Source organism: Palaemon carinicauda, chromosome 41, assembly GCF_036898095.1.
Source record: "Palaemon carinicauda isolate YSFRI2023 chromosome 41, ASM3689809v2, whole genome shotgun sequence".
Taxonomy (NCBI): Eukaryota; Metazoa; Arthropoda; class Malacostraca; order Decapoda; family Palaemonidae; genus Palaemon; species Palaemon carinicauda.
Genome location: NC_090765.1, coordinates 13,900,069 through 13,927,398, shown reverse-complemented (window position 1 = coordinate 13,927,398; position 27,330 = coordinate 13,900,069). Strand labels below are relative to the sequence as shown.

At 40.9% G+C, this 27,330-nt stretch overlaps 1 pseudogene; it reads left to right on the top strand.

Moving 5' to 3' along the window:
- The window catches only part of LOC137632237 (mucin-21-like), a 200,600-nt pseudogene that overhangs the window by 56,239 nt on the left and 117,031 nt on the right, over positions 1–27,330 (top strand).

Sequence of the window (27,330 nt, the reverse complement as noted above, 5' to 3'; positions counted from 1 at the left end):
GATAATAAAATTAACTATACATCAATCGTAAAACAAACGAGGGAGCGAACATGAGACCGGAGAAAACCCAAGCCTGACTGCGGCAGGGCTACCAACATAACACAGAGTCAGTGAAGTGCTAACAAAATGAAAACTAGTATGTAATATCTGACTCATGAAAGCCCCTCGAGCTAATGCAAGCAAACGAATGACGTTAAAGTCCGTGGCGTGCGAACGTAAATAATCCAAGTAATAGTATAGTGGAATAGAACGCCCGAAGGCGATCAGGCATGCCAACCTACCGAAAATACGCATAAGTATGTGTAATAACTGTTATCATAATAACAGGACAATATAAAAATTAATACGGTGTGTGAACCGTGGATACCCATAAAGTTCATAATGAGAAACAATCAGTATGGAGGACTCATTGAAAATCATTAAGAAGGAACGAGAGAGAGAGATAGGAGGAGGCCGGCCGCCATGAAAGACCCACGCGTGGTCGTGAAAAATAAAGCAGTATAATATAAGCAAAAAAGGGCAAGGCCTCTTCCAAAATCTCAAAACTCATAGATCTGGTACTTAACTTAGATGGAGAGACAGTGGAGTCCGACATCTTGAGGTAAATCCAGAAAAAACCAGCGAAATTCACACACAAGGCAAAATACGGCTAGAAAGTTGCGTGCTATTAATGGAGTGACGTCATTGGCGTGGGATTGCTAGTAGTAGTGGGATGTTGAACGGCACCTCGCTGTTCGGGGATGTTGACAGGAGATATCTAAATGGTGCGAGGCCTCTGGTTGTGATTTAGTCAGCGCCCCAGTATTATACTGACACCTTATTAAGGTGAGCGAGCTGGGTTCAACCTAGCATTCCTATACAAATTTTTCTCTGGTAAATTCATAGCAGTTTTTACCTTAGAAATGATGTTAAAGGAGCATTTCACTGGGTGGCACGGGTCGGAGCCCAGAAATGAGGTTTAGATTTTTAAAGTTTAATTAGATTCCTAATATAGTTGAAATTTTATTCAAGGATATATCTTTCACAATTTCTTATTTTTTTTAGCAGTAAAATTTTAATATGGCATTCTCAGCATGTTTTCAACTTGCTTGGTTTTTACAGATTGAAAAGTAGTATGTGATTTATGTAACAGTTGTTTCTATGCACCATACATTATGTACAAGACATTATTTCTATGAACCTCCCCTGATGTTCATATTGTTTCTCTCTTAGAGGTCGGTTAATATTGACGTTTACCACAAAGACTTACAGTATCCCTGTTTTCAATCCTTTAGACTTGGGCCTCTAGTATAGTAATGAGATAATCTTGCAACTAATGCCAATAACAGTGACTTGGCCATGCCACACCCAACCATCTTTGGATTTTTAGTCTATGCATCGCAGTGTTGCCAACTTGAATGCGAAATGCTCTAGTTCTAGTACATTGGCATCACAAACAGCACATTGATTTTGTATTTTGCGCATAGCACATCTTTTAGTGGAAATTTGATTGGTTTGATACATTTTTTAGTGCATTGAGAGAGAGAGAGAGAGAGAGAGAGAGAGAGAGAGAGAGAGAGAGAGAGAGAGAGAGAGAGAGAGAGAGAGAGAGAGAGAGAGAGAATGTGGATGTGGATGTGTTGATTAAGGTGCAATTAATTCGTTATAAGGTGGGTAAATTGAATATCCCAAGTTAATCTGAGAGAGAGAGAGAGAGAGAGAGAGAGAGAGAGAGAGAGAGAGAGAGAGAGAGAGAGAGAGAGAGAGAGAGAGAGCACTATGGATGTGAGTGTGTTGGTTAAGGTGCAATTAATTCTTTATAAGGTGGGTAAATTGAATATCCCAAGTTAAGCTGAGAGAGAGAGAGAGAGAGAGAGAGAGAGAGAGAGAGAGAGAGAGAGAGAGAGAGAGAGAGAGAGAGAGAGAGAGAGAGCACTATGGATGTGTGTGTGTTGGTTAAGGTGCAATCAATTTTTTATGAGGTGGAGAAATTGAATATCCCAAGTTAAGTTGAACTTGCTCTGAACACCATTCTCTCCCTGTGAAATTTCTGAAATCATAGTTGTTACTCGACACTGATTTCGGGTCCACTAGTATTGTAATATTCACAGTAATTTTACAGAATATATTACTGTCGTATATTTTTCATTACAAATTTTGAAAAATTATATTCCTCAAGTCCGTAGTTAATAAAGCTTGAACTTGTGTTGCAATTCTTCTTTAAGGCAATAAGTGTACCTGATTGCACTGTATGTCAGCCATATTCGTATAAGAAACTCATATCCAACATTTGCAATAATTGCATTGCTGCCCTTGAGTTTGTTATTAGTTCATCTTCTATGCGAAGCATATCGTCAAAATCCATATACAAGGAGAAAACTCTTCCTAGCGCATCTGGGACCTCAATTTAGCTCATTTATGTCTAACACAGTTTGTTATTAGTTCATCTTCTATGCGAAGCATATCGTCAAAATCCATATACAAGGAGAAAACTCTTCCTAGCGCATCTGGGACCTCAATTTAGCTCATTTATGTCTAACACAGTTGGCAACATTGCTGCATTGTTTTTATTGTGATTGGCAGTTCCCTTCACTTTAGATTCTTTGGGTCTTTAGGTTTTTAGAATTTAAAATCCCACATTTGTTTTCATCCATTATTTACAGCGTATCATTTACAACAGAACAGATAGCCGTCTCCTTAGAGTATTATTTTCTGTAAGCAGACTGGTTGTCTGATAAAGCTGCTATTTCTTGTAAGTGACTAGTTAATTTTTCAAGAATTACGTATTCAAGCACTTTTGAAATAAAGGATAGTTTTGAAATAGGGCTGTACTAGCTTAATTCATGATAATCTAGAGCACTTTTCAGAAATGGTGTAACTATAGCCATTTTTTCAGATTTTAGAAACTTACACCCATCAGTGCTTGCATTTGCTATTCTTGTGATTATATTGGCAAGACTAAAAAAGTTTCTTTCTCCAATAACTTCAGAATGGGCATTGGATAAATCACAGATTGTTTTCTTTGCTCTCTAGACAATCCTGGGGACATCATCTTGTGTTATATTCTTTAATCTCATTAATTTTAACTGTGTATCTGGTGAAGCAGTGATCTGATGTTGAATAGTTGTAAATGAACTACTGTAGTTATATATTCTATTTGTTCCCATACTAACAAACCTTCCGTTATTTATGTGGATTATCTTTCAGCGGCAGCTGGAGGTAGCCAGTAGACTTTATTTGCTAGGTGGCAACCCTGCCTAACCGCTTGAGTGGGTAGGATGGGGGTGTCTTGGGGTTACCAAGCTGTCTCTATATATAGTCAGTCTCACATTGGTAAAAGATGTCACTTTTTCTTTTGGCTCAGTCCTACGGACTGTCATTGGACTTTTTCAATTCTGCTTTCTCTTTTCAGGTGTGCGTGTTTTCTCTTGATGATCGCCTTCATCATGCGAACCTGTCCAGATCGCGAGGGTGCCGCGTGCAGTACCTTCATGTTGTCGTTGGAGACTGACCCTCACTCTTTGTGTCCTACTTGTCAAGGGCATCAATGAGAGCAGTGTTCGCCCTGCGCAGTGTGTGCAGAGTGGTCTGCCTCTCGATGAGAAGGTGACTAAGGGCGACTGCTCTCCCTCAGGGGTGAGCAGAGTACGTTATTCTTTTCGCACCCCCAAATCTCTCTCAAAAGCGCCTTCTCGTTTGTGCTCTCACGAGGGATGGTCAAGTAGGAGTCCAGATTCTTTAACTCCTTGGCAACCCCGGGGTACTGGGGTGTTGTTGCCTCCCCTAGAGGAGCAACTTCTCCTTCAGCCACTTGGGAGCCACTCTCCCTTTCAGATCTGCTGCAGGTGTGGTCATCCTTAACGATTTCGGATCCCCCTCGGAGGAGGAACTGCTGCGCCTTCTTCAGTGTATTGCCAGGAAGTACAGTAATTTTCTCCAGAGCCATAGACATCTCGTGCTTTGGAACTGTGCGAGGTCCATTTGTCACCTTCTCATGGCGCTTCCACGCGTGGACGAGGTGATCGTTAGCCATCGCCTCTCCAACGACCCCCTGCTGACAACGAACCCTCTCTCCGTCCTGGGACCTTGTCGTCCCCTAACCTTCAATCTTCTGATTCTCCCACAGGAACCCGCATGTTGCAGGTGTGGATCTTCCGGGGACCAGCACTCCTACCATCAGCAGTACGAAAGGACGAGCATCACCATTGCCTCGCCCTTCTGGACTCTTCTTCCCCTGATCGCTGTTCGTGACAATCGGAAGATCTTATGAATCTTAGGTCATCACGATCCGAGCGCTCATGTGACCACAGGTCTCAACGCTCTCCTCAGAGGCGTTCCTCTTCATGAGGACTTTGCTCGCGATCGTGTAGAACACGATCGCAAGCAAAGTCTAGATCTAGGTCCAGACGCTCGCGTTCTAGATTACGAGAACGGCGCTTCTGCTCGCGAGGACGACGCTCGCGTTCACGAGGGAGGAGTTTATGTTCACGAGGGCGGAGTTTATGTTCACGAGGGCGGAGTTCACGTTCACGAGGGCGAAGTTCACGTTCACGAGGGTACCGTTCACGAGGCTGACGCTCACATTCACGAGCTAGGGATTCGCGTCGTTCACTCTGTTCTTGAAAGAGAACTAGATGCTCTCGTTCATGATCACGAACCAAACGTTCGCGATCAAAGCCTAGACGTTCCTCATCTAGAGGTAGAGGTAGGCGTACATGCGGTTCATCAGCACGTAGCCCCTCAATCCAAACGACCTCGGACCGGACCTGAAGATAAGTTTGACCATTCTTCTAAGAGGCGTCCAGCTAAACCCCCAACCCCGAGTGCTTTTCACTGCCTGGGGAGTTTTTGCAAAGCGTTCACCTATGCGATGCTCAGAAACGCATTCCGCTGTGACTCGTTCTCTATCAAGATTAGTCCCCACTAAGAGGCGTCCTCTGCCAACTTCGTCGGACGTAGGTGCTTCTCTGGGGCAGCAGGAAGGCATTGGACCTTCCCCTTCCTCTGTGGTTCCTAGTGCTCCTGTTGCAAGCACTTCTGCTCGTGAATCGCGTCAGTTGACGTGCAAAACTCGTGATTTTGCGGGCGAATCTCCCGATTTCATGGCAGCTTCATGGGGCAGATCCCTGGACGGTCGAATTGATCGTCCTAGGGTATCGCGTCCTGTTCATCCAATCTTTCCCTCCTCCGACTCGGGATCCAGTGCATCTAAGCTTGTATGCAAAGGGATCCGCAAAGGAGCTGGCCCTCAGGGCTGAAGTCTAGACCATGCTGCAGAAAGGCGCTCTCCAAGAGGTCGCGGGAGGGTCTCCAGGCTTCTACAGTCAAATTTTTCTGGTGAAAAAGGCAACTGGAGGCTGGAGACCAGTCATCGATCTTTCCCCTCTGAACAAGTTTGTTCAACAGACTCAGTTCAAAATGGAGACGGCAGACACGGACATGCAAGCGGTTCGTCCAAAGGACTTCATGTGCACACTGGATCTGAAGGACTCATACTTCCAGATCCCAATCCATCCATCTTCAAAGAAGTATTCGAGATTCATTCATGAGGAAAAGACAAGTTCAAGGTTCTATGCTTCGGTCTTGTGACAGCTCCTCAGGTATTCACCAGTGTGTTTGGCCTAGTGTCATCTTGGGCTCACAAGAATGGCATTCCTCTTCTCAGATATCTGGACGACTGGCTGATCCTAGCAGACTCGGAGACGACCCTTCTTCGTCACCGGGACATGCTTCTCGAGTTTTGTCAGGACCTGGGGGTTCTGATAAATCGTGAGATGTCGTCACTGCAACTTTCACAGAGACTGGTATACCTCGGTATGATCATAGACACCATCCAAGAGAAAGTCTTCCCATCAGACGGAAGAGTACACAGACTGAAGGAAGCAGCCACTCCCTTCCTCAGGAAAGAAGTTCTTCCAGCCTCTCATTGGTTGAGTTTGTTAGGCTATCTAACTTCTCTCATCCGTCTTATTCCAAACAGCCTCCTCAGGATAAGAGCCCTGCAGTGCCAACCAGCTGAAGTCAGTGTTGAACCAACACTCCGATCCACCGGATGCCCGAGTTTCTATAACTCAGGATCAGGTGATGGATTTGTGTTGGTGGATGGTACATGAAAACTTTTGGCAGGGCCAGAATCTTCTTGTTTCCGCTCCGGATTTGATGCTCTTCACAGATGTATCAAAAGAAGGGTTGGGGGCTCACCTGCTGCACCATACAATCTCTGGCCTTTGGTCAGAAACAGAAAATTACCAGCACATAAATCTTCTAGAGATGAGAGCAGCCTACCTAACTCTTTATCAATTCCAACAGTTGCTGGCAGGTCACTCTGTGGTGCTGATGAGCGATAACACCACAGTAGTGGCTTACATTAACAAACAGGGCGGTACCTTTTCGCAGCCTTTATGCCATCTTGCAGTAAAGATCCTTAGATGGTCAGAAGAACATTTGGTGTGTATCAGCTCGATTCATTCCCGGCAAGAAGAATGTGCTTGCGGACAATCTGAGCAGAGCGACTCTGATAGTAGGCTCCAAATGGTCTTTGAATCGTCAGATAGCCAACAAAGTCCCGACTTTGTGGGGTTCCCTGAATGTAGACCTGGTCGCAACATCTCTGAACAGCAAGTTTCTGCTGTACTGTTCTCCAGTCCTAGACCCTCAAGCTTTATGGCAAGATGCATTCCAACAACAGTGGGACAACATCGATGTGTACGCCTTTCCCCCGTTTTGTCTGATGAGAAGACTGCTCAACAAGACTAGAGCATCCAAAGATCTAATGATGACCCTTGTAGCTCCGTTATGGCATCATGCAGAATGGTTTCTGGACCTCCTGCAACTTCTAGTAGATCTACCAAGAGAATCCCTCCACAATCAGATCCACTTGAACAACCACACGCAAACATCTTCCCTTCTAGTAGATCTACCAAGAGAATCCCTCCACAATCAGATCCACTTGAACAACCACACGCAAACATCTTCCACAAGACTGTACAGTTGCTTTGACTTTACGCTTGGAGACTATCTAGTGTCTCCTCTCTCAAAAGGGCTTTTCAAAGTTGCGGAACGAATGTCTGGATACTTGCGTAAGTCCTCAGCCTCGGTCTACCAGGCTAAATGGAGAGTATTCTGTGGTTGGTGTCATGGAAGGATTATCTCTCCACTCGATGCCCCTATTCCAGTAATAGCGGAGTTCCTTTCATACCTTCGGGAGGAAAACTCCTTTCAGTCTTGGCGGTGAAAGGCTATCGCTCAACCTTAAGCCTTGCTTTTAAGGTGAAAGGAATAGATATTTCCTCTTCATTGGAGCTTTCTTTACTCATGGAGTTATGAGATCACTTGCCCCCAGTCAGAGATTAGGCCTCCTCTTTGGAACGTGGTTAGTGTCTTGAGATCCTTGAAACGGACCAAAATCTCACTTTGAAGACGGTGTTCCTCCTTGCTTTAGCCTCGGCAAAGAGAATCGGTGAACTTCATGGTCTCTTGTTTGACATTGCCCATTCAAGGGGATGGGGGAACTGACACTCGCCTTCGTCCCTAAGTGTATTGCCAAGACTAAAAATCCGGGGGTGTTGGACCATAGATTCAGGCCCATTCAGATTGCGAGTCTTCATTCTGTAACCAATGACCCAGATCATTGTTACTATGCCTAGTGAGGCATTTAAGATACTATCTTAAAAACACTGCAGCAACACGGCCCAGACTAACACCTCTTTATTAGTTCAGGTAGAGTAAAGAGGAGGATCACCAAGAACATAGTTTCCTCCTGGATTCGCCAAGTCATTGAAAAAGCCTTGTCCCCAGATCCTCCTCAGGCTCGCCGACCTAGTGCCCATGATGTCAGGGGAATCAGTACTTCCCTGGCATTCAGGCGCAACTTTTCCGTGTTGCAAGTTCTCCAAGCTGGCATGTGGAAAAGACAGACCACCTTCACAGCCCATTACTTGAAAGACGTGACCCACAGGAAACTCGATACGTTCACTATCGGTCCTGTGATGGCTGCTCAACTAGTGGTTTAAGATTTAAGATACCTCAAGCTCCTTGATGGACAAGTAGGAGTTGGCTGAGGGCATTGGTTACCCGGGTTAAGACTGGGATGAATGAGAAGAATGTCTGTCTATCCTTTCTTATCTTCCCCTCCCTTGGGGTACAGGGCCATGGGTCCCTCTACAAGCTGGCTTCAACCTCTGCCGGTAATTATTCCTTCTCTTGTGTAGCCTAGTATAAGTTATAAAATTGTTATACTGTACATGTCCCTATTTCTTTCTGTGAGGAAGCAATGGGATACGTCTTGTTTTTATATATAAACTAGAAGATGTTCATACAAACAACAACAACCTCTATTTTACTGCATTGCACAGTCCGCGCATATACTGTACTCAATTTGTATATTTCAGCAAGGAATCAAAGTTTTCCGTAGACCAGTCATATACTGTACTAGGTAAAACCGGGTCAATGTCCATGCCAGATCTAGGACTTCCACCCACCTAAGAGTGAGTCATCCACATAAAAAACGGAAGGTTTGTTTGTATGGGAACAAATGACAAATTGGATATAATTTGTAATTTTTCCTAACTAATACAATCCTGGAGTTATTTATATAAATAAGCTTGCCATCACCTGTCCCCCAGAAGTTCTGCCTGCAATAAAAAGTGATGTCTCTCACCACTGAAAGTATATACTGTATAGAGGCGGCTGGGTACCCCCCCAGCCACCCCCAGCTTACCCGCTCAAGCTGTAAGACAGGTTCCACCTTGCCATTAAGGTCTAATAGCTACCTCCAGCTGCTGCTGAAATATAATCCACATAAATAACTCCAGTTCTGTATTAGTTAGGGAAAAATACAAATTATCTCTGAATTTGTCAATTTGTTTTTAAAGAATTCTAGAAAATTATTTACTAGCTCCTGGTCACTGTACCCCTCTGGTAGCCTTTTTCTACTCCAAATTTCAGAGAACCCAAATATCTACCATATTTGCACTGCTCTTTGTGAATTGTTAAACCAACTTCTGGTCTATTTTTGAAAATGTCTTATTTCCCTTAATCAGATTAATTTCTGTTTGTTTAAATGTTTATGCTTAATCAAACTGACTATTCATGTAGACATTTCTTGATAAACTTTCCATGTTCTAGGTCCATAGTTTCTTTAGTCCCTTTCTTTACTGATATACATGTAACCTATTTATTGATATGTACAGTATACCGTATAGGTTTTTACGTATGTGTGTCCTGTATTACCTTGTCAGCACAATTACAGATGTAATTTTTTTTTTTTACACTAAAAATTTCTCAGGTCCCTTTTAGTTGATATGATTAATTATATGTATATGTTTATGGATATGTGTGTGTACAATGTTTTAATAACTTGTCAGGGTAATCTTTTTATTTGCTTATTGATCTATTTTGTGTGTTTTACAGCTTCTACATCATCAACTTCTGGGACTGGAAGTAAGTATGATTTCAGTATATGATGCTTGTTTCCAAAATTTTTCATCCTAACATACTGTATACATATTCATAGCATAATATCTGTAGCTTTTATAAGTCGGTTCCTTTCAGATTCATCATTCCTTTCCCTTAGAGGCAATAGGATAGTGTGCATAGCCTTTTGTTCTCTCCATCCCCAGTCACCTTTACAATGACTTTGAATAAACAAGTTTCAGTATCTTGGCCTTTTAGCTATACCGTATAGTCATTCAGGCATCAAATACAAAAGATGGGGTTGTGATTAAACAAACTGTGTTTGTGTAAATTTTTTTGCACAAATCCATCAGTCATTTAGGAAATGACCTTTCGTCGTTGATATAAATCGTGCTTCCTATTCTACTATTTGCCTGGTGATCCAGGGGAGACATGCTTAGTGAGAACACCTATTCAACAAGGCTAGTGAACCAGGTAAAATTTGAAACTTGAATGTAAGTATATATTTAATTTAGGAATGAGATTTAGACATGCCTGATGATGCAGGTGAGATGTACCGAGTAAGAATACTTTTACCTAATGGGCAAAGAACTAGGGAATTAGATAACATTAGAGACGCAATTTTAAGCATATATACGGGATATGATTGATGGTTTTTATAGAAAAGTTTGTTTGTTTAGTGAAATAAAGAAAGAAATACAGAAGTCTATAAAAATAGAAAGGGGCTGATGACTTTTCACAAACACAACCCATTTTATCCAGGAAGACAAATATTGTTGTTTTGTGATGTTGGAGTTGTACTCTTCTATGAAGTCAATTCTTTCCCTTGCAACTCTGAATTTTCTTTGAGCCGCGAGGGTGAGAAAATCATTAGCTGAAGGGTTTTCGTTATCCTGTAGTAAGCAAAGACAGTTGTCTGTTGAACAACCTGGGATAGCACTGGAGATGGTAAAGGGATCTGGAGGGGATTGAGTTCCAGAACAAGAGGGTGCCAATTGCTCTTGGGCCACTTGTGAGCCACCAGAGCTGCTGTTCCCTTGAAAGTCCGCCATTTGTTCAGTACTCTCATTAGGAGGTTGAATGGAGGAAATAGGTAGATGTGAGACCACTGGTTCCAATCCAGAGACATTGCATCCATTCCTGTTACTATCAGGTCCAAGTTTGGTGCTACATATTGAGGAAGTTTTTTTGTTGAAGCTTGTTGCAAAGAGATCAATTAGCAGTTCCGGGTCTTGCTCCAGAATGAAACAGAATAATTTTATGTCCATAGACCATTCTGTTTCCTGAGGCTTGGATCTTGACAGGGGCGTCTGCCATCACATTGCAAACCCCTTCGAGGGGAATTGCTGAAAGATGCCATGTCCTCCTTCTTGCTAAAGAGAGAATTGTTAGGATTACAAGGTTGATCTGAAGAGATCTGGAGCCCTGTCTGTTGACACAGTGCACTATTGTATTGTTGTCGATGACCAATTTGATGTGTGATTTCGTCTTTGGGTATAGTCTCTTCAGAGTCAGAAACTCTGCCATAGCCTCCAGAACATTGATGTGAAACTTCTGAAATGCGATCGACCACTTACCCTGCACTTTCTTAGAAGAGGAGTGTCCTCCCCAACCTTGTTCCGAGGCGTCGGTGTGAATAGTCACAGAAGGAGGAGGGTACTGAAGAGGGGCATCTTTCGATAGACTCTTGGCAGTGGACCACGGCTTGAGCTGCTTCCGCAGCAAGGATTGGGTCTTGTGGCGAAGATCTCTCAGAGCATTGGATGACTTTCTTCTCCACGACTCTTTTGGCATCTTTGAGCCTTGCTTTCAGGATTGGGTCCGTCATAGCAGCGAACTGTAACGACCCCAAGAACCTTTCTTATTGTCCTCTGGTGAGTACTTTTGAACGAAGTAGGCACCTGACTGAGTCTGCGATTTCCTTTCTCTTGCCTTGTGGTAGAGAAAGGGTGGGACTGAAGGTTCCAGTGAAGTCCTAGCTACTGGAATTTCCGAGCTGCAGATAGCCTGGACTTCTCGAGGTTGATTTGGAAGTCCAGAAATTGTAAGAAGTTCATGACCTCTTGGGCTGTTTGAAGACATTCCGACTTCGTTGCAGCCCAGACTAACCAGTCATCCAGGTATACCATCATCCGAAGGTCTCTGTTCCGAAGTTGTTGAACAGTGGCCTCGACTAGTTTCTTGAAAATCCTCAGAGCTATACTGAGCCTGAAGGGCATATCTCTGAATACGTAGGCCTTTCTTGCCAGTCTGAAACCAAGGTAGAGGGAGAAGCGCCAACCTATCGGAAGATTCCAATAACCGTCTGTAAGATCTATGGAGACGGAGTAGGTCTTGGGGTAGTAGGGTCCGTATTTGCAAGATAGTCAGCATCTGGAACTTGTCGTACAGAATGAATTTGTTTAGTGGGGACAAGTCCAGAATAGTTCGAAGAGTGTTCGAGTCTTTCTTGGACACACAGAATAGCTGCCCTTGAAAGTTCATGGATTTAGTGCAACGGATGACTCCCTTCCGGAGAAGGTCCGGAACGTAATCCTCCAAAAAGGGGGTTGTGGGTTGAAAGAACCTCTTGAACTGGGGTGATTTTGTCTCCATTTCCAGCCTAGCCCTTTTGAGACTATGCTGTGAGCCCAGGGATCGAACTCCCATTGATCCTGAACAGGTGAAGTCGTCCCCTTACTAGAAGCTCCTCATTGTTGTTGCGAAGGACTTGCAACTTTAGACGTCTTGTCTCTTCTTCCTCGGCCTTTAGTTCAACATCCTCTTCCAGACCTTCCCCTGTTACCGGACCCCTTCCTATGAGCTTAGGCAGGATGAAACGTGGTGGTAGGTAGCTCATAAACCAGGTTTAAGGCTGGAGACTGTGAAACGTACTGCTGGGGGACCGTGTACACAGTCTGAGAAACGGCAGCAACTGAGGCTGTCGCTACAGGAAAGGGTTTCCTTCCTTTGAAGGGACTTCTGGGCTTCATGCCCTTGGGTTGAGGTCCTTCATTGGGAGTAAATTTTCATTTAGAGGAAATACCCCATTTGTCAATAAGGCTCTTATTCTCCTGAGCCTCTTTGTCCAGGATTTCTTTTAACCAGCTTCTCAGAGAAGAGATCCTTCCCCCATATGTTGGAGTCGATCAGTTTTCTGGGTTCATGTCTGATTGTAGCAGCAGCTAGAACGTGTTCTCTACATGCTCTTCTGGCTAGGACGAAAGCAGGGAAATCCCTATGAAACATGATTAGGTGAGTTTTAGCCAAGACAGGGAAGAGATTAGATTTGGAATAGTTTCCATTAAGCATATCTAGAAACTCCCTTTAATAGAGATTTGGGAATCCTAGGCAGTTTCTCATTAAACTGTTTGCCTCCGACGTCTTTATCTAGTTTTCCCACAGTGAATGTATGTTGGACGTCCTCCCAATTGTTCGAATGGTAAGGAAGGGTTAGAGAGACAGGTTTACATTCCTCTAGCACTGGAAAGGCTCTGTTCTCCCCTACTGCTTTCAATACGGCCACTAAGCTTTTAGAGGCAAAAGCGAAGACAGTATCTTTGGGGGCCACAAGAGTGGCTTGTTTCTTGCCAAAGGCAGGAAGTTTGGCTTTAGTGAATTCAGCTGTCTTCAAATCCCTAACCAAAAGGGGTTGAGACTTGCTATGATCCAGAATGATCGTTTCCTTAGGGATTGTATCATCCCTAATGGACATTTCCGAATTAAGCCTTACATAACAGTAAGGATTGCTATCGATCGATGGAAAGAATTCCAAGTCCAAAACTGGCTTGGAACCCAAACCATCCCCAATATGAAGGACCCTTCCGTTAAGGCCATATTCTCAGCATAGCGTCAAGGGTTCTGAACTGTGCATTCTGGTAGGCTTGAAGCTGGGGGAGCCTTAGAAGCAGGTGCCTGTTGTAAAGCTTCTATCCTTGCTGTTAGGTCTGCTTGAGAACGTTCATATATGGCGGTTAAGTTTTCCATGAAAGTTTTCATGGACACCATTAGTTCTAAATTACTAGGTAGCGAAGGTTTGTCTAATATCGGAACCAGGGTGGAGGTAGAAGCAGAGCGTTGGGTAGAAAATAAAGAGATATTGGGAGCTGCACTCACCTGATATACATCCAATGACTCTTCCGAGGCTTCCATTGGTCAGCAGGATCCTCTCCTTCTCTGATGAAACAGAGATAAGGCGTCCGTGTCGGGGCTCATGACTTGCAGAGCGTCTCTGACTTCATCTGGTGGTACCGGCGGTAGTTGGACCATCTCTAACTGGTGACCAAAAATGGAGGACACCTCAGCCTTGGGAAAGAGGAGGTCCTTCAGTTCTAGAGAAGGAAGATAAGGGGCACCTTGTTGAAAGCTCTTCTGGAAGCCTCTTAACCAGTGTCGGAGCGTCTTCCGACTTCGATCTCAGACGTCCAAGGAGACGTCATTGGTATAGAAGCCGGTTTAAAGGAGATCCATGCAAACCTTGCTGTCAGTAGGGTCCCAGGTTGCAGTGGATCCCTTGGAAACATGGCAACTTACCATGTTTCTGGCAGGTTTTGTGGCCACAGGGTGACTTGACCCGCCTGGTACAGGTGACCGTAGAACACTACATGTCATCAGCGACCTTTAAGGATAAGAAATTTAAATGAGTAACGCATCATTAGAATATTATATCTTCTTAAGATTAGAAAAAAAAAAATTTCAATATATCCTATCCTATATGAGCCTACACCTAAAGAATGGCTAAATCTAAAATATAATAGAATACATGCCAAACAGCTCAGAAATCAGGAATGAATCATGAAGCAAAACATGATGACGGTGTGGTAGGAATATGGAGGAAAGGATCCCATCAAAGAGACACCAGAACCTCCAGAGTAGGTCTATCAGAACCGCTTAAGAAGGCAAGTTCACTCATCGTACTGCCTAGACCAGCAACAGCTGCCCCCGAGGCAGCAGCAGGTGGGAGGCGGCAACTATTTCTAGTAGCCAGAAAAGAATGACCTGTCAATACCCCAGGCATGTCGACATAAGGCAGCAGACGCGTTGGAAAGTCAACAGGGGGAGAGTGGACAATCCCAAAGGAAGGGTCCACACTCAGGGGAAGTACAGGAGAGAAAGGCAGATAATAAGAGAACCAGTCAGAACCTGAGCATTATCATTAACTTACACAAAGGGGGGGGTGCTGCCCATAAGATAATGAGAGCCGTACAAGACGGCCAGTACGCTAAAAATTGAATATTCATAGGGTGTCCTAACAATCAGGTAGGATCAAATTGACCAACTCCAGAGGACAATGTTCTTTAGATGTGGGATAGGAAAGAGCAGATGACTAGTCTAAGGCTGCAGCTGAGACGGCAGAGGGCAGTGCTAGAAGACCTCTAGCTGACAAGACAGGAAGCAGAGACAAAGGCAGCACCAAAGCCTAGATAGGCTAACCAGGCAAGGGAATAAAGACTCTATAACAAGAGGGATATATAGCACAGAAAGAGAGGCTGCAGACATAGGACAAGCACTGCCAAGGCAGCAGAGGAGTGACCCAAGGGATACCAACTCTGTGCCTAGATAGAATTAGACTATGGCAGAATTATGTAGGCAAGCCTAGCCTCCTAGCAGGTGAGGGGAATCTCAAAAGCTAGGGTGAGATGACTAGACAAGAAGAACATAGTTCTGGCCTAGTTATGGTTAGGCCATGAGAGAACTGTGTAGGCAAGCCAAGCCTTCTAGCTGGTGAGGGAAAGCTCAAAACCTATGGTGAGATTACTAGACAAGAGGAACATAGCTCTGGTACAGTCAGGTTATGGCTTAACTAGAAAGGGGAAGGGGCAGAGAAATACCCAAGGGTGGACTCTAAGGCGGCAGAGAGATTTCAACTGGGGAGGAGAAAATCTCATCTACCTAGGCCAGGAAAGATAGCCTACAAGTAGGCGCACTAACAAGCACAAGGAAAGGAGAAGGAGGGGTGGTGATGGGACACTCAGAAAATGGTGAGGCGGCATGGCAGGAAGGCTCAACAGCCACATGGAACAACAAAATAGTGTCCCAGAGGGGTTGCTGTGATAGGGCACAGAGGACAAATCCTCACAACCAGGCATAGCCTACCAAAGACTTAAGAGAGAAGCCTAATGTTGGTTAAGGCGACACAAAGAGGTCTTCTAGTCATCATCAGAACTGGGGTAAGGTGTTCTAATGGGTAGACATAAGTAGACGCAGGGAACAGGATCTCGAGACCTGTGCCGCCTTGCCAAACATATAGGCTAAATGGAAAGTGAAAAGAAGTCACCCTAGGGTAACTGAGAACACTAACCAAATCCCAAAGGGACCTTCAAGACTGCAGCTCCCTGCTGTGACGAATCGAGAACGTGATAGGATAGATGGCCTCATCCAACCTGTAAGGTTTGGTGAAAGAAGGGAGTGGTGCACTAGTGAACATTTACCAGGCATGGCTGCCGGCTAGGGTAGACTAGCCTAAGCCAATACTGTATCGATGAAAAACACAAAAGAAACACCAAGGAAGGATGGGGGGATACCATATACATACCACACTTTAGAAGAATAAAATAACATATTCCTAAAGTAAATGACTAAATAACTAATAATGATTTCTAAGAGTTTGGCGACTTGATAAAAGGCACCAAAAACCTGCCGGCTTCGGAACAAAAAAGCATGCAATATAATAAAAGAAACTGGGTGGAGATGCAAAATTCTCCAACACACGAAAGGGTGGATACTCAACATAGTCGATGAGGAAGAAGTTGAAGCATCCATGATGAAAAAACACTAAAAAACTAAGAAAACTAGCAGAAACTCTCCAAGCGAATTGCAAAGATGGTGCTGCGAAAGGGAACGGTTCAATAGAAAGTGTGTTACTAGTTGCACATCTTTGAAATCAGGAGTTGTAACGGCTCTCTCGCCCACATTTCCTACCCTACCCCCCATCCTTCGAGACAAGGTTAACTCTATTTGGGGAAGGATAACCTTGGGTTGTTATTAACACGTAACAGATTTATACACAACATCTCTCGGGATATTCACTCCAGAGGTCAGAACTCTGTTGATACCTCTAAAGTAAAATTTTTCTGGTATATCACTCGCAGAAATATCCCAAGTAGAAGCTGCCAATGAGGACCTTCCATGAGAGATATGGCTCGAGCCCAAAAACTATAATATAGAAATCAATTCGTAAAGTAATATACCTAGAAGTTTTGATATATAAATTTCAGTTGAATTTGGAGAATGAGAAATGGATGTATGATACCTTTTAAGCACTTGAATCAACCAACCTACAAAGACAGGAGTGAAACCTTAAGTGCTGTACAACAGCTCTATATTGTTGTTAGATAAGTTGTACTGAATGTTTTAGCTTCTTTTGTTGGTAGTGTAAAATAGAGACCTGAAGGTGATTGTGCTCTGGAATGTTTTTGTATTTCTTATGAGAATTTGTTTTTCCCTTATTGATTTAAAGCAACTTATTTCAGGTAACTCAACTGCTACTACATCAGCCTCAGCTACAGGAACTGGCACGGCAACTACAAGTGCCCCCACAGGTAATATACTTTTGTTATTGTATTATCATTTGTTTTTTTATTGCATAGTAACAAGCATCTCCCTTTTTATTGTTCAGTACAGTAGATTAAGTATCTACTAAACAATAATGCATCATCAGTTAGAATATTATTTACCCTTTGAGGAAAATGGTGTAAGTGGTTATTTAATTAAATCTGTTCTAATAAAGTAAAAGGAGTTATGACATGAAATTTTATTAGATATGTTATATCAATGGGCTATTATTTACTTGTTGGTTATAGAATAACCTAATTATTTTGCCAGTAACTTGAGGAACCTTGTGTTTTTAAAGACAGCTTGACTCTCTCTCACACTTCTTTAGTAATCAGTGTCCAGTGGGGTAAATACAGCATATCCATAATTGTATTCTAATATTGCGTAAGATTTTTTTACTAGGTGCACTGACTGAATAAAATTAAAATTTTATTTTTTCTTATCAAAATTACATTTAAAAGAAGACATGGGGTTGCTGAACTGCATAACAGAGCTGTATCTTGAATTATCACATGGTGCAAATTATGGGGGATGAAGTTAAACATTAAGAAAACTTATAATTTTGAGTTTGTGTAATGCTTTTGATCCCCCCTAAATCTCTTTATTTTGATAGATTTATTTAGATATGTGGAGCACATTTAGAATTGTAGGTTTTGTTTTTATTGCAAATTTTCTTTTAATGAATGGCATAGAATTGGCATATTTCAATATTATTTGAAATGATTCAGTTATTTTCAGGTTCTGTTTTCTCCTCTCTGGCCTTTAGTACCCAACCCCAATTGAATTATTGGACCAAAACTTGAGGTTTATGGAATTCCATATCTCTTATCTGGATATTAAATCTGGCCCTTTTGTTCAGTTACCTCTTTGTGCATGCTGTTTTAATTTTTTTTTTTTTTTTTTTTTTTTTTTTTTTTTTTTTTTTTATAATACTACCCATTCAATGCATTCAGATCTTCTCAGAATATTTCATCCACCAGGTAGCACTAGGTATTTATTTAACTCAAGACCAAATATGGATATGATCTTCCTAATCAGATAGATGAATTAGTAGAACTACAAAACTTTAAAGTTGGTGCAGGCACTTTCCATTCAAGCCGTTTTTTATAAATCTTGTATCATGATTTTATCTTCTGCTTATTCAACATTGTTAGTTTGAAAAAGAAATGCTTCCTCATTTATAGTTACTTCTTTCCTACTTCGATTTTTTATCAGGTTGTGGTGCTTTCCCTATTGGAGTCGTTGGACCCAAAGCATTTTTCTTTTCCATCTATAGTTACAGCTTGGCTTATAATAGTAATAATAGTGAAGTCTTGGGACACATAGTTACAAGGTGAAAGCCATGGATATCAAATGATTCTTGGGATACTATAAAAAGGAGACAAAGACAGAAATTGAGTGTTGGAAGTTTTCGAGGAAGTAATGAAAATTACAAGGTAGAGCATGCTAAGTTGTCCAGTATTAATAGTGAGGTCAAAAGAAAAGCTAGGAATGACTGGAGAGAATATTTACACAGTAAAGCAGATGAGGCTGACTATGCTATGAATTCAGGAAGTGGCTATGGTGTAAGAATTGCTCATAGAATTATTAATGAAATCTCGACGTGGGTAAAGAAGAAAAGTATATTCCCATCAAAAAGAGAGATGGATCAGTTATAACAACAGAAGATGAAGAAAGACAGCGTTGGATGTAACACGTTAGTGAGGTCATGAATAGGAGATATGAAGGGAATAGTTTGATTGATATACCTGAAGCTGAGGAAGACCTTGATGTGCCCAGGAGATAAAAAGCCCCGGGATGCGATGGAATAACTGCCGAGATGATGCTGGCCGAAAATGATGCGACTCCCACACTACTTATAAGATTGTTTTGTAGAATGTGGCATGAAGAGGGAAAACCTGATGAATGGGAGTTAAGAGTGTAGGTGAAAATGGCTAAAAAAAAATAAAAAGACCTGACTGATTGCAATAATTACAGAGGTATCACACTTACGTCACTTGTTATGAAAATATATAGTATGCTTATTCTAGAGAGACTGGAGAGGAAGATTGATGAAAAGCTGAGAGATGAACAAGCAAGATTTAGAAAAGGTAGAAATTGCACTGACTAAATTTTCATTTCAAGATATGTTGTACTGCACTGCGTAGAATATAGAAATCCCTTTATGATGGCTTTTGCGGACTATGAAAAAGCTTTTGATATTGTACACCTGCCAATTTTGTGGAGAATCCTGTGTTATGGAATTCCTTTTAAATATGTAAATTTGATTAATTCTGTTCATAAGCGTAGCAAGTGCAAAGTTAATGTTAATGGAGTCTTATCAAATGAATTTCCAGTGAACAGCGGAGTACTCCAAGGGAATGTGTCGTCACCTATGTTGTTTATCCTCCTCGTGGATTTTGTAATAGAGTTGAACAGTTGGAGGTGGTGTAGAAGGATTGGGCTGGATTGGTGATAGGAATTTAGCAGACCTAGAATATGCTGATGATGCTGTCCTTGTTAGCAGAACACCACAGGATTTGCAATGCTTGCTTACCAGAATGTATGAAATATCACACGAGGTTAGGCTGAAGACAAATAGGAGAAAAACAGAGATGATGAGAATGGAGTAGGCAATGGAAGATAAAATATCATTGGAGGGAGAAAGGATTAATAATGTAGAATCATTTAAGTATTTAGGAACTAGGATCTCCAGTACAGGGTCTTTAGAATTAGAGTTTAGTGAAAGATTGATAAAAGCAAATCAGACAATGGCTAGGTTAAGTAAAATTTGGAAATCAAAATGCCTGAAATTACATATAAAAATCAGACTATATATCAGTTTAGTGGAATCATTGTTACTCTGACATGAGTCATGTTATGACAATAAAACCATCTCCAATAGATTTAGTAGATTTGAGAACAATACCCTCAGAAAGATATTGAGAGTTAAATGGCAGGACAGATTAGAAATGAGATGTGGATGAGATCATAATGAGGGATAGATGGAGATGGTTTGGGCATGCCCTCCGCACTCCCCGATGGAGATTAGTTCACCATACGTTCAGCTGGGCTCCACAATGCACTAGAAGAGTTGGAAGACTCAGGCCTACTTGGCTGAGGAATATGAAGTGTGAAATCAGAGATGATGAATGGAGAAGTATTGAATTAAAAGCTCAAGATAGAGACGACTGGCGAAATCTAACCGAGGCCCTTTGCGTCTATAGGCGTAGGAGGAGATGATGACGATGATGAGTGAAAACAGACAGTAGAACATTAATAACAGCCATTAAATCAAGTATGGAAGTTAGTGTTAAAAGACTAAAGATAGAGATTGCAGGTATAAGGGAAACGATAGAATTTGGAGAAATATAAGAGGTGCAATGGATAACAGGAAAAAAAACAAATAGCTCATGTACTTACGAAGGTTGGAGTATCTGAGGAAAATATCAGGGCATATTTGGAGAGTAGAGATATGGAGGGGAGTCTGGGGGTTAGTGTTGTAGAGAAGAGACTACTGTTGAAAGGAGATGGGAGGGGAGGAGAAAGAGGTTAGTATGAATAGTTAAAGGATTTATTTTGAAGATTTATTTCAAGTAAGAGTATTTAGAATACTACAGTATGATATTTGAAAGGTTTTATTCGAAAGGGTGAATGTATAGATATATAAAGAAGACTGTGAGAAAAACATTTAGAGATATGTTTATAATAAGTAAATAGGCAATATAGTGATAATTAGCGAAGAAACGAGTTGTTTACGTGACGTCAGAGTGACATTAGGCCACATGGTGCTGGTGTTAGTGAAGGAGATTGTTGGAGGAGTAGCAAGTTGATTGGATGCATTGTGATTGAACTATATTGGTGGTGGGCACACTCCTCCTGTCTCTATCGGTTTTATCGGTTAGTATGTGTCTAGTGTTGGAATTGTTTATTATATTGATAAGCTGACATCTGGAGAAGAAGGAAATTTAGAGAAGGTAAATATAGTGCAAAATAGTAAAAGTATCACTAGTATCCATGACTTAGTCTTTCAGCGAAAGCACAATATTATTGTAGATGTAATGACCAGCCCAGCAGCTTTTACATGTTTAAGGTGTTTTATGGCTTTTTTAAATTTTTCAATAGTGAATCTTTCAAACTCTTTATTTTATTGCATGGCATATTTTGTTTCGTCCTCCGTTGTTCTGAGATATCGTCATTCTTTGTTATACTGTATAGCTTTCCATTAAGTAAGAGTTGTTTTGCTACTGCGGTAGGTGTTACTGCAGCTATTCTTGTTTGGTGTTCTTATCCAAGTTCAGTTTACTGATTGTTCTTCATGCTTTCATACTGTTTAAAGTCATATCTGTATTGGTTATCAGTTCTTGGCATCTCCTTTTCTTGTTGTCAACAAAGGCCAGTAGTATATCTCGTAGTTTGATAGCGTCATGGTACAGTAGTAACTTTGATTTCTCTTTTTTTCAAAGATTATGACTACTAATACTGTTTATGTTTCATTAATGTAAAATGCAATCAAAAAATCAATTGAAACAAGAAAATGTGTTTATATAGCAATAGTTTCCTTCTGAAGATGTATGTGATCAGATTGCTAAACTTTTCAAGATTTGCTGATAAAATGTACTAAAATATTGCTCTTTTAGAAATCAGATATCCTTGCATAGACAGCACACATGCTAAATAATTGTTGATCTGTAAAAGCCAATGAAGAGTGGGAAATACAGTGATGCCTCAGGATACGAGATTAATCCGTTCAGGATGCGGTTTCGTATCCTGATATTTTCGTATCCTGAGTCGCGTTTTACATGTAAATAGCCTAATCCGTTCCAAGCCTTATAAAATGTCACCTTTTCTTTCATAAACACGCTAAACTGTAGTAATAAACATGCATTGCAGCCATTTCTATCATTCAATAATTAACACAACCGTTAAAAACAGCCTAATCCATTCCAGAAACCACTATGACATTATTCAATAATGTATAGTACGTAGTTATAGCCAAGTTATCCCCCCCAAGCCCAAAGAAAACGGTCCGTTTTCTTTACTACGGTACGATACTGTATAAAAGTTACGGTACTGTATGTACGTAAAGCATTTAGATCAGTGAAGGTGTATTGTTACTGTACCTGTACGTACACCTAAATTAATGATTGATACTGTACCTGTACACTCTGAAAAAAAGGTTACAGTTAATTAGTGTAACAAAAAAGTTGAAACTTACCTTTTGATTGAGACGATGTCCGATAGCGAAGTCGCGGCAGAGGAGGATGGCATAAGGCAGAAAACGTAACAAGTGACAGACTACGTACAGTAATTTACACACTTAACACATTAACACTTAAACTTTACAAAATAAAAAAAATGGCAGAAATAATTAACACTTAACATTACGTATGGAAAACTATAAAATGAAAGAAAAAATTACTTTAACACTTAACGGTAACATAAAACTTAAAATTGAATTTTTTTTTTTTGCCTTTTTATAACTTTACGTTTTTCTTATTTTCTAAATCTCTTCTACTTCTTCATCACTTTCTTTTTTCTGTTTCTTTTCTTTACTTTCACCTTCTACTTCTTCATCTCTTTCTTTTTTCTGTTTCTTTTCTTTACTTTCACCTTCGTCTTGGCCTACCAATACCGCTGGCCTCTTTAATAAGAAACTATCCATTGAAGCTTGTTTCTGCCTACTTTTCAACACATTTCTAAAATGCGTTAGGCAAACGTCATTGCAGTGTTGAAGCGCACGGTTGGTATAAACTTTTTCTGGATGTTCCTTTTCGACGTAGTCTGCCATTTTATGGAAACATGCAAGAATTTCCTTAATGTCTGCCGTTTTCAAAGGTGCAACATCCTCCTCATCACCGCTAGAGAACTGCTCTTGAACATCACTCACTTGCATCGTCTCCAACTCCTTCAAGTCGTCCGTCGTCAACTCCTCGTGGTGCTCCTCGATAAGTTCATCGATATCTTCCGCGCTAACTTCCAGCCCCATGGACGTACCAAGATGTACGATGTCAGCCACCTCAGACTGCTGAATTGGTTCAGGATCGTCAACGATCTCGGCTTCTCCTCCAGGCTTCCCGAACCCCTCGAAGTCTCGTGCAGAGACAGCATCGGGCCACAGCTTCCTCCAAAATGAGTTTAGGGTACGCCTCGAAACTTCCTGCCAAGCGAGATCGATGAGTTTGAGGCATATCACGATGTTGAAGTGATCTTTCCAAAATTCACGCAGAGTGAGGTTTGTACTCTCTGTGACTTGGAAACATCTCTTGAAGAGATGCTTCGTGTACAATTTTTTAAAATTAGAAATAACTTGCTGGTCCATGGGCTGGAGGAGAGGGGTGGTGTTAGGCGGTAGATACAGGACCTTTATGAAGGAATACTCGGCCAGAAGATATTCCTCGAGGCCAGGAGGGTGAGCTGGAGCATTGTCCAACACCAGCAGACATTTCATAGGGAGGCGGTTTTCTTCCAAATATTTTCGGACAGTCGGACCGAAGCAGACATTCACCCAATCAATGAACAGTTGCCTCGTTACCCAGGCTTTTGCATTCGCCTTCCACATCACGGGAAGGTTCTCCTTAATGACTTTGTGGGCTTTGAAGGCTCGGGGATTTTCTGAATGGTACACCAGCAGGGGCTTTATCTTGCAGTCCCCACTGGCGTTTGCACAAAAAGCAAAGGTAAGCCTGTCCTTCATAGGCTTATGTCCGGGTAGCCTCTTCTCCTCCGCCGTGATGAATGTCCGATGAGGCATTTTCTTCCAGAAAAGCCCAGTTTCGTCGCAATTGAAAACTTGCTGCGAAGTGTAGCCTTCCTGCAGAGTCAACTCCTCGAACGTTTTAACAAAGGCTTCGGCAGCCTTCGTGTCCGAGCTGGCTGCCTCCTCATGCCGTACCACTGAATGGATGCCAGTCCTTTTCTTGAACTTCTCAAACCACCCACGAGAAGCCTTAAACTCTGGGGGTTCCTGCTGGGATGTTCCTTCTCCTGCTCCTTCTTCGGCCTGAGCACGCACGAGATCACCGAAAATGGCGAAGGCCTTCTGGCAAATTGTAGTCTCAGTGATGGTGTCTCCTGAGATCTCTTTGTCCTTGATTCACACAAGAAGCAGCCTCTCCATCTCGTCATGCACGTGCGTTCTCTTGTTGGAGAAAATAGTGACGCCCTTAGAAGGTGTTGCTGCTTTGATGGCCGCCTTCTGCTTCAGGATGGTGCCTATCGTAGACGGATTCCGGCCATACTCCTTGGCGATCGCACTTAAACGCATGCCAGACTCGTACTTTTTAACGATTTCAAGTTTCGTCTCCATCGAGAGCATCGTCTTCTTCTTCTTTCCTTCGGCAACATTCTTGGGACCCATGGCTTCAGTAATACGTAATATAATACACTACGTAACGTTATATACAGTCTATGTATAGTAAACACTAATACAGTACAGTGCACAGTAACGAAAGTTTATTAACGATAACACGTGGCGTACGAATGTACTGTATATTAACACAAAGTCAAACAAGCGAAAGCACACAACACAATGTCTGTTAACGATACCGCGGTCGGAACGAAAAGAGAGAGAGAGAGAGATGAACGCCCGTGCGTAGGCAAGCTGGGATAGTTGCCGACCAATAGGAAAGCAGGATCTTATGGCGTCAGCTAGCGTCTGAGTAGGGAGATAACCAATGGGTGAGCGGGAGGCTGTAAGTGAGTCTACCCAAGTTCAAAGTCTGGCGGCGCGCGCTTTTTAAAATTACTCTCGGCGAAGAGTTGGGATCTCGTAAGGTTTTCGTATCCTGAAATTTTATCCGTATCCTGGGGCATAAAAATCTTCGAATCACTTTTCGCATCCTGAATTTTTCGTAAGCAGAAACTTTCGTATCCAGAGGTATCACTGTACTCTATTTATTGTTTGCTAAATGAGTCTTTGAAAGAGGTGAATCCCAAAAGAAACACATTGAATAGTAAATAGGAAAAAAAAGATGACAAGGAGTGAAAACCCTTAAGATTTTTCATTAAAGAAACTGATTTTGTATATCAAATGTGCATCTGACTGATCAGATGTAGATTTGAATATTGAAAGACTTCTGTTGAGTATTTAAAAGTAAAATTTTTCTTTCAATTTTTTTTAGGGTCTGCTACTACTGCTGCTTCTTCAGGTGGGGCGACCAAAGGTATCTATTGATAATTTTTAAAAGACTCAAACTCTCTTGATTTGATAAAAAACTATGACTATAGTTTGTCTATCTTGATAGTGTATATGAAGATATTTCTGGAATGGATGTTAAAATAACTTTTGCTCGATATTGTTAAAAGATGCAAATGTTAGACATTTACATCAATTTGATAGACTCCAGAAGCCTTAAGTTAATGAAGCCTGCATTACAGCTGGTGACTCAACTGCTACAACAACTTCTAGTGGTGGATCTAGTAAGTTTTAATGTTCCTTTATTATTTGGGATGAACATTTGCGAGATAGAAATTTTGTAGCTAGTCATGAATTGTAGTACGTACTGTATAGTACAGTATATGTACAAACACCTCTTAGGTTTCATCACAGAATGTTAGGTTGAGTTCTGAAAGACTTGCACTAAAGGTTTCTTATTTTTGTATTATGGCTCTAAAGGTGGAAATATATATGCTTCCATTTACTCCTTGGTATGTTAATTTTCATAAAAGTGATTATACTTTGGTGAATAGTTTATGTGATTATGTATATATTTTAAACACAAATTTTGTATTCAAATGCCAATTGACTTAACATTTCCGGTAAAAACATTGTAAAAGGCTACATTTATTGTAAGGATAAATGTGAGTAACTTGAATTTCTGAAAAGATCTCTATTTGTAGGATTCCTTAATAAGATCTTTCTAATCAATACCTCTCATCCTGAAATTGCAATGAAAATTGTTTTGATAGTCTGTTATATTAAGAAAATTGTTAGCCTAAAGGGAATATGCAGAAAAAAACAGTCACATGGAAAAGAGAAACAAGAATGGGGACCAGCCTCAAAAAATAAACAGATTTTTTGAAGATTGAAGTACAGTATAAAGGAATCTGGAATATAGGAAGCAAGCACAAAATCCATGAAGCAAAATGCATAGAATTGCATATCTCAATAGATTACATGCAGGATTTAGCCGCCTACTAAATACCGTACACACTGTAAATTGGTTAGTGCCATAATCATTTCATTTGAAACCATAATTACAACAAATATATTTTGGTTTGAAAACATTTGAAAAAGGAATAATATAAGATAGAAAGAATTTAATATTATGAAAGACAGGTGCATAAACTACACTATAATAGATTTAAGGTATCCTCCTTGGAGTATAATGTTCTAGCTGTTGATTTCCTGAAGCTTATTAATTATTTATAGAAATGTAGCTCACTAGATAGATTAACAAGAGAGAATGCTTATCCTGACTTAACTTACATTCATATTAGGTGACAGGTCTGTAGCTCTTGGTGTTTTATGAATTCGAACAATGCATTTTGAAATCTGTTGTATTATATTCAATATCAAAGAGTCAGAGTCACTGTTAGGTAATACAGTATGGTATACATATGTAGTAGTGAATTTATTCTTGCATGTTTATTTGTTTATAATACTATAGTGAATTTATTCCTGCATGTTTACTTTAGTGCATGGTTTTCTTTCTTTTAGATTTAATTACTACTCTTCAAAACAGACTTCTTAATTTTTTCAATAATGTCTGCATGTGATATTAAATTTTGTTTCAAAGCCAAGGTAAGAAAATGCTTTTTGGTTTCACAGCTAAGGTAAGGAAGTGCTTTTTTCTATCATAACATTAGGTTATAGTGTGATACGTACACAACATATCTAAGTTTCCGGAATTGCTGAAGTCTGTTATTATCCGTGAATGTCTGTGTTGCGCGAAATGGGTGTAAAAAATCACTTCTAGATTATCTTTTGTAAAGACCTATAACACAGGATTCATCATACACCTTTACTTCATATCACATTTAATATCACTGACTTTGTGCTTACAAATTTTACACTATTGCAGTTCAGTTCATTATGATTATAATTTTTATACAGTTTCACTTAAAGGAATTTATATTTGTGTACAATAAAGTACTTCACCCATAAATCCATGGTTCAAGGCATCACATACTGTAGAAATTGACTATAGGTGCTCACAGATTAATTTGCAATACAGCTTCTACAACTAATACAGTATTTATATATGGTAATGTGAAAGACTATTTTTTCATTACATATGCTTCTTCACAATAGTTTGTTGGTTTTTACAAAAACTTGTGTGTTTCCACTATTGTTATACAGTAGCCTTAAAATTTTTTGTTCATGATTTTTATTTGACTTGACAGTTGTTCAACAGTTAGTCTAGTAGTTCTAACTCTGCATTTGTTTTAAATACCTTATAAACATTACAGGAAATTAAACTA